Here is a 14040-nt window from a genome sequence, read left to right as displayed (position 1 = left end):
GCAAGTGCAGACAAGATAGTTTCTGATTCCATTCTAGGGGCCACCCAGTCTGATATCTCTTAGTGATAGTATGAGTGCCACTGCAATTATGTCCCCTGTGGACCTGCCTGTATGATGTAGCCTGGACTTCACAAAAAAGGCTAGATTTTTAAGCAGAGACATTGCCTCTCAATCTCAGGCTGCCTCTCAATAATCACAGCATGAAACACTCTAAAAACAGAATCCTAGTAGAGTATAGTTTAGACAACAGGGGGCTGGTTCTTAACCTCTTCCTTGTTCTTCTGACCCCAAAGGGTGTTTAATGAGAGAGGGTTTTGGAAGGGATCTCCTGCTGAAATTGAGGCTGCTCATGTACTTCTTGAGCTAATTTACCCTTTACTTCTTACTGAGGTATTGGTAGCCTATAGATTGCACTAGGTTCTGTTAATGTGCGGAGCACATTCACTCTACTTCAGAAACTATCTTCCATGGCCAATTCTCCTAAAGAGCCACTTGGAAATTCAATGTTTTTGCTTAAACATACTGCAGCAATATAAACCTTTGGTGCAGTATCAGGCTGCTGATGCTAAAGGGGTGCATTTTATCCTTCATGAGCCTGGTGCTCACCCCTGGAGTTAAAGATACCTAAAGGTTTGATTTAAATCCAACAGAACTAAGAAACGACAAAAGAGGATCTGCATCTTTAAAGTAGGTCCACTGTGTCTCAGTGTTGTAGATAAGCTTCTGTCAGTGTAAGAACAGGGGAAGTTTCACTCTGGTAAGGGTAATACAATTTGAAATGCTGGCAGCTGATAAGTGCAGATGAGGATAAAGGCATGTCTGCATCATTCACTTGAATTACATTTTGAATATATTGTTCTTTGTTGGAAAATTCTGCAAATATATTCACCTTTCTGCATTTCAATCACATTATGTTACTGCTAGCATGCTTAATTATATCCTTTCCACAAAGTCCTCAGTTTTAATATTCTTTAGAACCATATTCTACTACTTGTTACTAAAAAAAAAAAAAAAAAAAAAAAAGCTAAATTTCTATCCAGAGCTCCCAACTCCAGAGACCTATGTTTACACTGAAAATGCAAATGAAAATGTTTTTCTTTTCAATGAGGACAAATATAGACCTCAAGATTATGGAAAATCTGGTCCCTATATTGTGATAACTGTTATCTTCCGCTTTCTGAAGAGTTGACTCTAGCAGCCTTTCCACAACTCAGTCAAAACAAACACTGCAGTTGAGAGAGAGCTCTACGCAAGGGAGTACAGTTTGGACATGTAGGATCTACACATTCTGGAAAAATCTTACTCCTAGAGAATACATGGAGATTTTGTTTGTGTCTTAGTCTTACAAAGTAAAAAGCAATGCAGCAAGTTTTCATCCCTTGCAGCCTGAATTTTTTTACATTGTATGTTTTTAATTGCAGTTAGGTTTAACTCTTCAATTATGGGATAATATTTAAACAGATTAGTTTTATCTATTTTGAGTCTGAAAGTACAAGTAACGTCCAAGTTTCAAACACATTTGATTATTTCACAAACATGGTGTTGTCCTATCATAAAGTCAAATAATTGCATTGATTCTCACTTGATAGCTGGCAAACTTTTGAAGAATACATGTGGTAGTTGAATTGTACGCTGTAGTTAATGAAGGATTTACTTCCCAAATGAGGTTTTGGGATTGTTATGTTTTGTTAATTAAATGTATTTTAAAGGATTTATGTTATCATCTTCTTCATAGAAGCTGAACTTTCAAGGAATCTGCTGCCATAAATAGCCCTTCCTGTGAGATTAATAAGGAGTTTGATAAATCATTGTTTTTTCATTACTTTTCCCAAACTGGATCAATTCATATAGTTTTCGCTGGGGATAAAACAATACTAAAGGACATTTAAATGAACATCTCTTCATTTTTTAGTTTAGGCCTTTCTAGTTTGGCTCTTTGTTTTATGCCATGAACTATGACTTCTACTAAGACTTTCTGAATAAAAATGATACAGATTTTTTTTGAGGTGTAACCTTCCCTTCTCATCCTTGCATGGTCATTGCCGCTCCTTGCCCCCTCTGCAGTGCAGGTGGAGTGCTCTGGCTGCTCTCCCATTCTAGAAGGTGTGTGCGAGACGCAGCTGATTGCTCTAATGACCAGCTGCATCTGCCACGTAGGCTCCAGAGTTTCAGAAAGGCTGCAGCTGATCGATTGTTTGTCTTTGCCTGGCTACATCCTTGCTTTTGGCATGTGTCCCAGTGGGAGGAAAGGGAGAGCTCTCCAGGGTCAAGTTGAAATTGCAGACCTGTAGCCAAACAGCCTGCTCTTTCACAGCAAAGCTGGGCTACATCAAGAGGATACATCTGAAAGACAATAATAGTGAAGTAATAAACAAGGTAGCACAAATGCCTGATTAAGGAAAAAAAAAAAAAAGGGGGTCACCTGGTTTTGAAGTGGATTTGTTTGGGGCAAAAAAGTATTGACATATGTTGGAATATATTCAGGAAGTAACTTCAAAGCTTTTAGTTTTAATTGGTATACAATAAGTAAACATCTCCTACAAGGATTCTTGACACTTATTAAGACAATTAGTTAGTCATCAAAACATCTACATACTTTCACAATGTAATCAGCTCTTGCCTTACTTGGAGAACTGTAGAGACGTATACATCACTTGCTTTTGGCCTCAAAGAGTGCCAGTGACAAATCCCAGTTTACAGTCCACAAGAGGATTCCTGGCCCCCAGTGCTGTGTTTAGACTATTGATGACATCAATCATAGTGAAAGCCCAGTGTAGTTGTCAACCCCCCTATGTATTGCTGTTTTTTAAAGATAGCCAACACTGTGTCACAAACACTTGAATTTCTTAGCAGGAAGAAAAAGGTGTAGTCTGCCTTCTGTCACCATTGAAGAAAAATGCAATGCATTTATCATTGAAAAAAAGGTGTAGACTTTTAGATTTAGGCTTCTCACCATGTATAAAGAGTTGATGTATGTTATTAGAAACTACTCTCCTAGGCTGTATTTCATTTAAGCTTTTAGAGCCATCTAAATCAACTTCTTTAGCTTTAGGAAGATAAAGATTGTAAAACAAATTATCTGAGCATCAGGAGACCTACCATTTTGATTTATAACTGCTACATACAGTAAGTATATAATTCACTTATAAATCACCAAGCTGGTGTGTATTTTCAGAATTTTGGAGTATTTGGTTACTGTAAGTTCAAATAAAATAATATCAGTATGTGTTTACTTTTTGTAAGGGAAGAAAGAAACACAGGCATATGTTTTCAGTGGTATGTGGAGACAGGACAAGGGGAAATGGCCGAAAACTGGAGCATAGGAAGTTCCGCACCAATGTGCGCAAGAACTTCTTTACGGTGAGGTGACGGAGCACTGGAACAGGCTGCCCAAGGAGGTTGTGGAGTCTCCTTCTCTGGAGATATTCAAGACCCGCCTGGATGCCTACTTGTGCGACCTGGTGTAGGGATCCTGCTTTGGCAGGGGGGTTGGACTTGATGATCTCTGGAGGTCCCTTCCAACCCCTACAATTCTGTGATTCTGTGACAACACTAAAAAGTAATTAAAGGTATTAGGAATGCGAGGCCATTTTTTATGTTGTCATTGTTTATGAAGTAAGCATGCATACCTACTGTACCTGCATGGATCAGGTTGTCTTACTGAGCTAAATACATTTGATCTACTCTGAAACAGCTACATTTGAGTATCGTATGGTTCTCAAATTAACTGTAACTGGACATCTGGAATGAATTTCCTGATAATTCATTTTAGATGCATTAGCATACATGTAGAATGTTTCTTCAGAAATATTCTTCAGGACAAGAAAGAGCTACAGAGAAAAATAACAAAGAAGTCATTTCATCTATATAGAAAATTTGCCTGAATTTAAGCATTTCTTTAGCAAGAGATTCTGTATGGTAGCTATGCTACCATATCTTAGATTTAAGGGTTAGCTGGGACAGGGATATTGAATTCTCTAGCCAGTAATACAGCAGAGAATGATGTGGCTAGAATCACAGCTTGATTGCTTTGATTTCCATAATGTTAAGACAGCTATTTACAGCTGATCTGGAGCTGCTTCTTGACTTCGCTGCTCTGGTTTCAATATTCGGATGCCTGGATGATCATAATCCTCTTAAAAAAGAAGAAGGAAGAAAGATGTCATTTATGGTTGCTTTTCATTGTCTTTGATTTTTCTTTCTAAAATGAATGTTTAGAATTGGAGGAGAAAGGAAGGAATGTTTTAATTTTTTTTCCCAGTAAGAATTAGGTGCTAGACAACACTGAAGCAGCATTAAATTTCCTCTCATTTTAACAAACTCGACTCATTAACTACTATTTGCGTGGTCTGTGGAGCAGTTTGTCATTTTTTTTATTCTTAGGGAAATGATGTATATAGCTGACTGACCACCCCTGAAGTAAGCCCTTACCATTGTCATCTTTATTGTGCTAGACAGCTGAAGGAGTAACTGAATTCTCATTTGCCAAGAGCTCCCCTTTTAAACTAAAATTTATATAAACTTTCTAATAGAGAAGGGTGAAGCTGTGCTTGAAGAGTTAACATCTGAGTACAGTAGGGTCTTAAAATTTCCATGGCAACAACTTAATATGATCAGTAAGTTGAGTGGACTATTTTGCTATGAGGTATCATTAAAAGAAAAATCATGCTGGGAAACACACATGTATCATGGAATAAAATCTCTTCTGCGCAGTTTTGGAAACAGCCGATTTCTTTGTTTCTCTGTATTGATAAATGGTTTTAAAATTGCCATTACATTAGAAATGGAAGCAGTAATTTACATGGCTTTTAATTACAGTTTTTGTGATTGCAGTAATGTAAACTTAAAGAACAGCAACTTTTAAAGGAGGTAATCTGACAGCTGCCACTAAATCTCTTATTTACAATATGTATTTCCAAATACATTCATATTTTGCAGCAGCTTTTTTGTGGTACTGCAATGTGTAGTTCTCTGTGGTAGTAGGGATGGGCTCAGCTGCCAGTTCAGTTATTTCTATTAGGAATATATTGATAGCTAGTGCACCAGCAGTGTCTAGCCTCCTTTGCCAAATCTATCATTTTTAAAAGGTCAAAGGTCTGCACTGAATGGGGTGGGACAGATTTTTTGTACCTCTTTGCTCCATATGTGTCAGTCACAGAGTGTCACAGGAACATACGGCATCAAGACATCTATAATTATTTTTCTGGATGTTCTTGTTAATGATTATTATCTGAATCCAATTGCTTATTTTAGAAGCAAACAGTGGGATTTACTAGAGTATGTTAAACTGTAGTTATTCCTCTTTGGCATATCTCTCTTTTGAACATGATCTGGATATAGAGGACATCTGAATGTTTTGGCCTATTTTGTACTGCCCACTTGCATTGAAGTCAGAGCTATAGCTGTGTTCAGTTATTCATTCCCACTTATTTCCCATACTTTTCATCATCAACCTAAAATACATTTCAACATGACTTGGTATAGTGTAATAGAATCTGGAAGCAAGCACATTTGATCATAAGAGAGCTTGCTCAGATACGGGTATGCACAAGTGCCTAGCTCTTCTGCACTGACTAGAAGTGTCATGAGGTTGCAAGAGGTAAATCGGTTCTGATGCAAAGGGTGGAAAGATGAAGACAGCATGATTAGTTACAGATTGAACCCTGCATGTTAGTCAGGATGAAACATTTTTCCAAGTTTATTTGAGTAGATGAAGAAGTCATGCATGAAGATATCAGCGTCTTTTGCTATAGAACATGAAAATGCATTTGTTTTAGTCACCCATTGCCTCACTTGTGTATTTCAACAGCAATCCATTCTTGGCAGATGTATTTTGCTATGTATGTTGTAGAGAAGACCTATTTGGACTTTGTAGGCGTTAATTTTATATAAATAGTATTATAATGGAGCCCATTTAATATGAGACTCAGAGTGTGGTAAATGTGGGAATCTGAATTTGACAGAAATAAATACTCTTTCCACTGTCAGGAAGGAAATAGCGTGTAGCATGTCAGTGGAATCCATAAATCAGATTATGTCATTCTCACTTAATCAAATTTACCTTGACTTGTTTTTACTAAGTGTCACCCATGTGTTACCTACTGTCAGCAGCTGTTTGCATCCTTTTGCATAATACCAATGCAGATGATGTATAGAACAGTGCTGTATCTTGGACTCAAAGTATATTTGTCACATATTATTACTGTCACATGGTGCTTAATATCAGTCCTATTTAAGTGTAAGTCTGGATAAAAATGATGGTGAGAGAGGTTGTCTGAACCTCCGAGATTGTGCTTTGTTGTTTTGAACCGACCTTCTTTTAAAAATGAGGGCTGTTTATTTTTCTCTTTCTAAAAAAATCAAGTATATGCCATAAATATTTCAGTTTCCAAGCCAAATTTTAATGCCTTCTAAGAAGCTGCATGCCGACCTCAGGTCTATAAAAATCTTTCATGTAGACCATCATCTAAGGGACACATTGCTTCTTGTAAGAAAAAAAAAAAAAAAAAAAAAAAAGCAATAAGCTGCAAATCCCCAAGCAGCTAAGTGAGAGTGGAAGCAAGTGCCTTGGGTTCATAGAAACTGTAAATTGTGGTTTAGTGATCCCACTGGAGCATAGGAAAAATGAAAAGAAAAATTGGTGCTAAAAATAAGATGATAAAAAATATACAAATAGTTGAACTGGATTAAGGATAACAAGGTGACAAATTCCTGGAAAGTATGCATTCTGGAAATGTATGTCCATCATCATAAGGGTTCTCAGCACCTTTGTAAAACATTATCAAACCTTTTGCGGATGGGTTCTGAAACAGTGAGAGTTGTGATAGGAGAATAGTAAAAATGGGTGCAACAGAATGTCAGGTAGCAGAATGCAAACCGCAAGAGTGCCCCTCCTTCTGGACATGGAACAGAAAGCAAATACAGATGTGACTTGATTACAACAACTTACAGTTTTCTGCCAACTCACCAAGGAAGAATGCAGCTAGTGCTGTGAGGTAAGGTGTTGTTTTGGCTTGATGGGCCATGAGAAAGTCTCCCAGAATTCTTGAAGTGTTGTTATTCATTGCTGTGGTCAATACTGGTGGTTTCAGAAGAGAACCTGAGGTAAAGCTGTTCCAGCAGCCTGTTAACTGAGTCTGTCTGTTATACAGCTTGCCATAGCATCATACAGAATCTGGACTCCAAACCTTGTTTATTTCTCATAATTTTGCTGAATCTTATTTTGTTCACTGCTTCTTATACTGTGCTTCTGAAATGCTGCCTGTGAAAGTGGTGTTTACTTGTAGTAGCAATTACAGAATATTCAATTTTTTCTTTTACAATTTCACTGAATTTTGTTCTGAAATGTATTTTATATGGTGTTGTTTTTCTTTCTTGATTGGGAGATATGGCCTATAAATTATGTTCCCAGAACAGCTAATCATCTGATGAACTTCAATTTTATAATTTGTGAAAACAGGTGCCCTTTCACAAGTAAGAGTGACATTTATGCAAATATTTCTTCTAAAAATTATTTTGCTGTCTACTCATAAAAATGCAAGGAAACTTTATCTCTGTGGTTTCCTTGTTCTAATTTATTTCACAAATGAATTTAAGACAGCTAGCAAACAGAAAAAATTATCCTTGTTGAGGTGTTATTTCATTCTATTTTAAATATTAATGTATGATGTTGCATTGTTATGTAGTACTCTTCACAAAGATGATATAAACTGTTCACTAAAGAAAATATGAAGTCTCTGAAATGTCTGCTCATAAATTATAAGAAAAATCATAGGTAGAATTATAGACAAGGAAAACAAAGAACAGAAGGAGAAGAAGAAGAACTGAGGACTGCTGGGGTAAAGACATGGCTGGCAAGTATCCCGAGCTGCATTTCTTGATGACCTTTTTTTTCATAATCATCATAATGTCTTTGCATTTTCACGCCACAAAATCCTGTGATCAAGAGCCTGTATCTTGATTCTGTATATCAAAAGGATATTAGGTTAAACACATAAAATACCATTTTATTTATTTTTCTTTGCTTTTACCATGACTGATATCAATCTCAGGCCCTAAAAGCCTAGACTCCTACCATGGTATGCCTAGTAAAGGCGAAACACCTATAGCTCTAGATCAGAGTAAGGATACGTTGAGAAGAGAGAAGAGAATGGAAAGGATGGAGTTAGAATCTTCTCACACAGCTGTGATTTTTGGGCAGTGATATGGTGCAGAGGGTTTTACAAAGAACCCCTGCGTACTACCACCCTACTGCGTACTACCTGATTATTCTGAGGGCCCTTTAGCTCCCAGAGCAACCCAGGCTTGTGCACATAAATCCTGACTTAATGTCTCCTTTTTCCAGGGTTGCAAATTTTAGTCTAAACACAGATTCTTCTGGTCTAGCATACCAAGCTAAGGCAGATTTCTTTCAAAGTCTGAATAAAAAGATAATGAAAGGGAGATTGCTATGAAATTCACTGTGATAGAAATAAGTAAATCTTAATGGATTTTCTTACATGTTCTGTTTGGGGAATTGTAAGATAACCCACATACACATTTTTGAGTTTGTTTGCACACATCTTCACTGATCTCACTCTGGTCCATGCAAATAATCTTTTGCTTACATAGCTGCATGTTACTGTATGAAGATTTTATTGAGTTCTCTTAACTAGATTTGGGCTTTATTATCTGTTTGCCAAGTGATAGGCAATATTAATGCTACTGTTTTCTGCCAACATACAAATTATACAAATATATTTAATTTCATTACAGCAGTTGAATTAATTGAGTATAATGTGATGCTGAGGACTGTGCTACACAGAAGGAAAAGAAAATTAAGGTGGCAATAAGCATAATTGAAATCCTTTACTTGTTTAACAATTATTTTTTGCATTCTCTTTTTATTTGTTCTTCATAGTTTTGGTTGTCCTATTGTTAATTCCGGCAAACACAAGTCTTCCAGATTTGTAGCTGTTTTGACATGCCACTGTTAGCTCACTGAAATGTGACAAGTACAGAAGAGAAGCTCTGATTGGATTTTATTGCAGTATTATGCTATGCCTACCAGTAAAAAATGCAGAGAAAATTGAATCCTAAAATTATCTGCCTCTCTTCCATTTACTCTCCAAGCCATTTCTTCTATTTTTCAATTATCATCTGGTAATAAATGTGTCATAGTGCAAGATGAGACCTCAGTGGAATACAGTAACACTGAAGACAAAGTGGAAAACTCAAGAATATTCAAACTTGTTTGGATGCAAATTTGGTCATTATATTGAACCGTAAGTTATGTGCTCTAGAGAGAGAAAGTGGTAAAGCTAGAAATTTCTTATGCTAACGAAGCAATCCACTGCCATATCTGCTGCCAGACACCAGGATATCCCTCCTTCCGAATGAATTTCCTGATCTGAGACCGACTGTGAGGTTTATGAAGCATTTAATTCCTTTTGAATGTTTATCTGGGAATTAGGTGTGTTACAGACATTGGACAAAAGCCATGTCCTTTGGAATCAGTGACTTAAATTTATATCTGCTCCTATACACAGCCAGGATTTCTGTCCTTGTATCAATTCTGTAAATATATGCATCTCATTCTCCATTACTCACTTTTCCTTACCTGTCTCTTCATTTGTCCCCAGGAATATCACATAGAAGAAATCTTCCTATCCTGCTGTTACTCTCACACTCTTCCAAGACATTTGAATTCTCAGGAGATATCTTGAGAGAAGACTGCAGTTACCAGATTTTCAATTTTTCTGTAGACTATAAGGAAAATGGCTGTATATTTTGGAGCTTCTGCAACTAATTTTAGAGGGAACAGTTGGCTATCATTTGAATCACTTAGGAACCAGCTTGTTGGGACTCAAGACATCATTTAACCAAACTCTGCAGAACTCTCAAAAGCTGTGGTATGTTTTCAGTATGCTAGTCGAGGCTCAATGGCAGTTGAGTGCCATATATGTTTTCACCAAAAAAAATGCATCAATTTTTCATAACAATGCTATGTAACTGTTAAAATGCAGGTTTACAGTATCTCAGTTATTTTACTGCTGGAACTAGATATCTGCACCTTATGTATATGGTCAGCAACTTAATTTGTGTAGCTACAATTATATATATGAGACATCTTCTCAGTTGCCTCACCTGTCTTTATTTGTTGAATCTTTAGTTACCCAATTCAGGGAAAGAGAATCAGGTCTTAACTTTGAAAGATCCATTTGTTTCTTGAATCTTTTGCTAAATCTATTAATGCATGGGTTATAAGGTTGATTTAATAACAGTTGAAAATACGAATTTTCTGATTGATTTTGGCAAGTGAAGATGCTGAGAGGTGGTGCTAAGAGTCCCTAGCTTGTTTTTCTTTTTCTTTTAAAGCAAAAGATTATGTTCTATAACATTATATGTAAGCTCAGTGTCTGACTGAGGGAAGGATGAGCCACATCAAAAACTGCCTAACCATAGATGTAGTTATAAGTTAGACACTGGCAATCAGTAAAACTGGGCTGGAATTGAAAAGAAAGCTCCTCTGTCAGAGGAGTCAAGACCACAGATGACCTTTCAAGTGAGGTCTTCAGGCTAATTTGAAGATGGAATTTGATGTGTCTATGAGAGGAATAAGCTGGAAGTTCGGCATATTGGGAAGTTCTTTATATCTACATGTTGATTCTCTGTATGCAGGGACAGTGAGACTACACAGGTGATAATATAAACTATGGACTTTATTGTGGTGAATCAGTACAAATAGGAAATAGTGATCATAAAGGGCAGCATCATCATCTATTTACTGCACTGGGACATAGAAATTCAGATTTCCTGGATAGAAATGGTCTGGGAATCTTTACGAGGACTTAGATTTTGAGCTATGTAACAGTTTAGCAGAAACAGTTAGAAACGATTAGCATGCTAACAACAATTTTTGTATGCTGCACATCAGGAAAATACATGAAAGGAATAAAATTCTCTTTATTTTTTTAAACCTGTATTTCTGGTCAAATTTACCATCATATGCATTGAAGATAAAACAAATTAAGATTGTAATGTGAAAGTAGCACAATTTTACATGGTACCATACTGTCCCACTGATTTCAACATAGGTATTTCTGACTCGCATTGTGTCAAAGAAAGGGCAATTGATCTAAGACACTGGATAGAATTAATGGGTGAGAAGCATCAAGGCAATATTCCTATGAGAGGAAACTCAAATTTCTTTAATCCTTTCACTGGTAGATGAAGTAAGAGTGACCACTGAGTTGGCCTGTAACCTATAATTTCCTATGAGTTATTCTTAATGATATAAAATAAAAAGAATTTGATTAATAGTTTGTACCATGCTTTACAGAGGAGAACTTCTGTTGGATTTTCCATTTCACAATGTGCATACAGCCTCTGCATCCAGTTTAGTTATAATTTTTTTCCTTCTTAGAGCATCAGTACTCTAGTTTATTGCTTCATTACTGAATTTGAGAATCTTCAGCTAAACCCTTAGAAATCTTGGTGGACCAGAAACAGTGATGAGAATAAATAACCCATTAACCTTAGCCCCCTGCAAGTCATCTTGGTTTTACACTGATGCAAGAAAGGGATGCATTCACTTTAGCCAGAAAAGACCACATGGAGAACTAAGAAAATAATTCAGGCTATATGTCACTGCCACCTTCTGCTGTGACTGTTAGATGTGGTTTTCTATCTTGTAACCTGGATAAAGTTAGTTCTTCCTCGATCAGGCTATTTCTTCATTTAGCCTAGTAAGACAAGTTAAAAGGAAGCAAGCCAACAAAGTCCATGTCCAATGCTATTATCTGTAAAGGCTCATTGTAAAGGCTGATTTTTATTTCATTTAAAGCTTCCAGCCAGAAAACTTCACACACTAAGGTTGGAAAGACAGCCCCCTCTCTATTGTTCTCCACTTTTGATTTGCTGTGAAAGGATCCTCTATTTTAAGAATCATGATTGTCTTCTTTTAAGGGCAATTTTAGGACTGTTCTCTTCAAGCAGAAGTAGGTGGGGGTGGAGATCATAAATCCAGCAAAGTACATTATAAAGGCCTAATAAATGCTAGGGCTGCAGTGTATACTTTAGCCTAAGGGGATCAAGACCATTCTCCCTGTGTCTTTCTTACACACACACATTTCCTGGTTGTAACAAGATATAAATACAGTAAAATCTGTATTTAATGACAATCCTAGTACAGGTCAAAACCAGGGTAGTTGAACAAATAGACATCTAAACTACAATAAGATCTTAAAATACTTTGGGAAAGCATTTTTTAATCTTATACTTTTAAGGTACTACCTCAGCCAAATTAATCTTGAGAGTAGTTTTTTGTGACCATGCACATCTAATATTGTTTAAACTAGATTTGCTGAAACAATTCTCAGACTTAAAAATAACAGCATGTCTTGTGGAATTATAATTCTAAACATACCTGCTGTGCCTTGTTAAGGGAATAAAAAGGGAGAATGAAAAAATACAGCAATGTGGTTGGTACATTTGGGCTCATCTTCTAAGAAATCACAGAAAACAATATTTCTAGGAACTTCCTCTCAGTCCTGATAGTTGCCCAGCTTTGCTTACTTTTTTGTTGTTGTTGTTGTTGTTGTAGTACTAAAGATTTTTTTAAATTACATCGATGGAAAAGTAAATTCCTTCCTGTTAACATGTCAACAATAGTCACCACTTACCAGACAGTTGCAAGCAGTGTCAGCTGATACTCTGGTGACGGATGGACCTATGCCATGCTTCTGTTGTGCTAGAAAATGACCAGAGAATGTTTTATGTATGATATTTAACTATAGTTCATTTCTGTATCATACTGGAAATGTCCAGTGAGGAAGCACATATTTGAATGCAGAACATAGAACATTGAAAAATTAGTGTGGTGTAAACGATGAGAAAACCTTGAGGTGCCATCCCTTGTCCCTCTCCAAGATAGGTACATTCCAAATGGGATATCAAAGTACACAAATACTACACAACATTTTAGTCTCAGTATCTTTTGCTAGTCTCTATTTGATGCCCTTTTTCTAAAGCTTCCCTTGAATTCAACAGCATTTGTCCTTATCTTTGTATATCAGAACTTTTTTATATTGGCAGCTTGAAATGCAACTCTAATGTCGTTACTTATATTTTGTGTATCGAGAAAATCAAGCGTCTCTTTTTTTTTTACAACAATTTTGCTGCAAACTCAGACTATTAGACGCTCATTCATTACTATTACTGTTGTAAAGCAGGCATATTTCCAGAGGATGACCCTTTCTTAGATAAAATTTTGATTACCACACAAAACTTGATCTTGTAAATTGTGATAGCATAATCTCTATTTCTTTTAGAAGTCTATGATTCAGCAGTAAGTGACTTGGGGTCTACTATTAATCATTCATGAAGATCAAAAAGAATGTTCAGTTAGTGATGTAATTTGGGACATTTTTATATTTCTAAACATGATGCGTTTCTGGTGACATTAGTACGTAAATGATGCAACAATTTTAGGAAATCTAAAAACAATGCAAAATGATAGAAATCTATGAAACTGACATAGATTTTAAGTATATCTAAATTCTACGTTTCAAAAGTGTTGAGATGATGTTTGAAAGTACTGCTAATATATTAAGAAACCTTTCTTTTCTGTTTTCCTTTGCATGTAAAAACTCAATTTAAAAAAAAAATTGGTAATTAATATCCAACTGGATGGCTGCTACTCGTGAGACCCCATCTGGAGTGTTGCATTTGGGTCTGGGGCCCTCAGTGCAAGAAAGATATGGAGGTTTAGGGGCAGGCCCACAAAGATGACTGAAGAGCTGGAGCACCTTTCCTGTGAGTCGGGCTGAGGGAGCTGGGATTATTCAGGCTTGAGAAGACTGCAGGGATACAGTCATCACTGCAGCCTTCCAGTATTTAAAGGGTGATTATAAACAGGAGAGAAATCAATTTTTTTACATGGGTAGATAGTGATAGGACAAGAGAGAATGGTTTTAAAGTAAAGGAAGGAAGATTTAAGTTAGATGTCAGGGAGAAGTTTTTCACTGAGAGATTGTTGAGGTGCTGGAACAGATTTCCCAG

This window comes from Phasianus colchicus, chromosome 13 (assembly GCF_987193195.1).
Source record: "Phasianus colchicus chromosome 13, bPhaCol1.hap1.1, whole genome shotgun sequence".
In the NCBI taxonomy this organism is placed as follows: Eukaryota; Metazoa; Chordata; class Aves; order Galliformes; family Phasianidae; genus Phasianus; species Phasianus colchicus.
Note: the sequence above shows the minus strand (reverse complement) of the source record.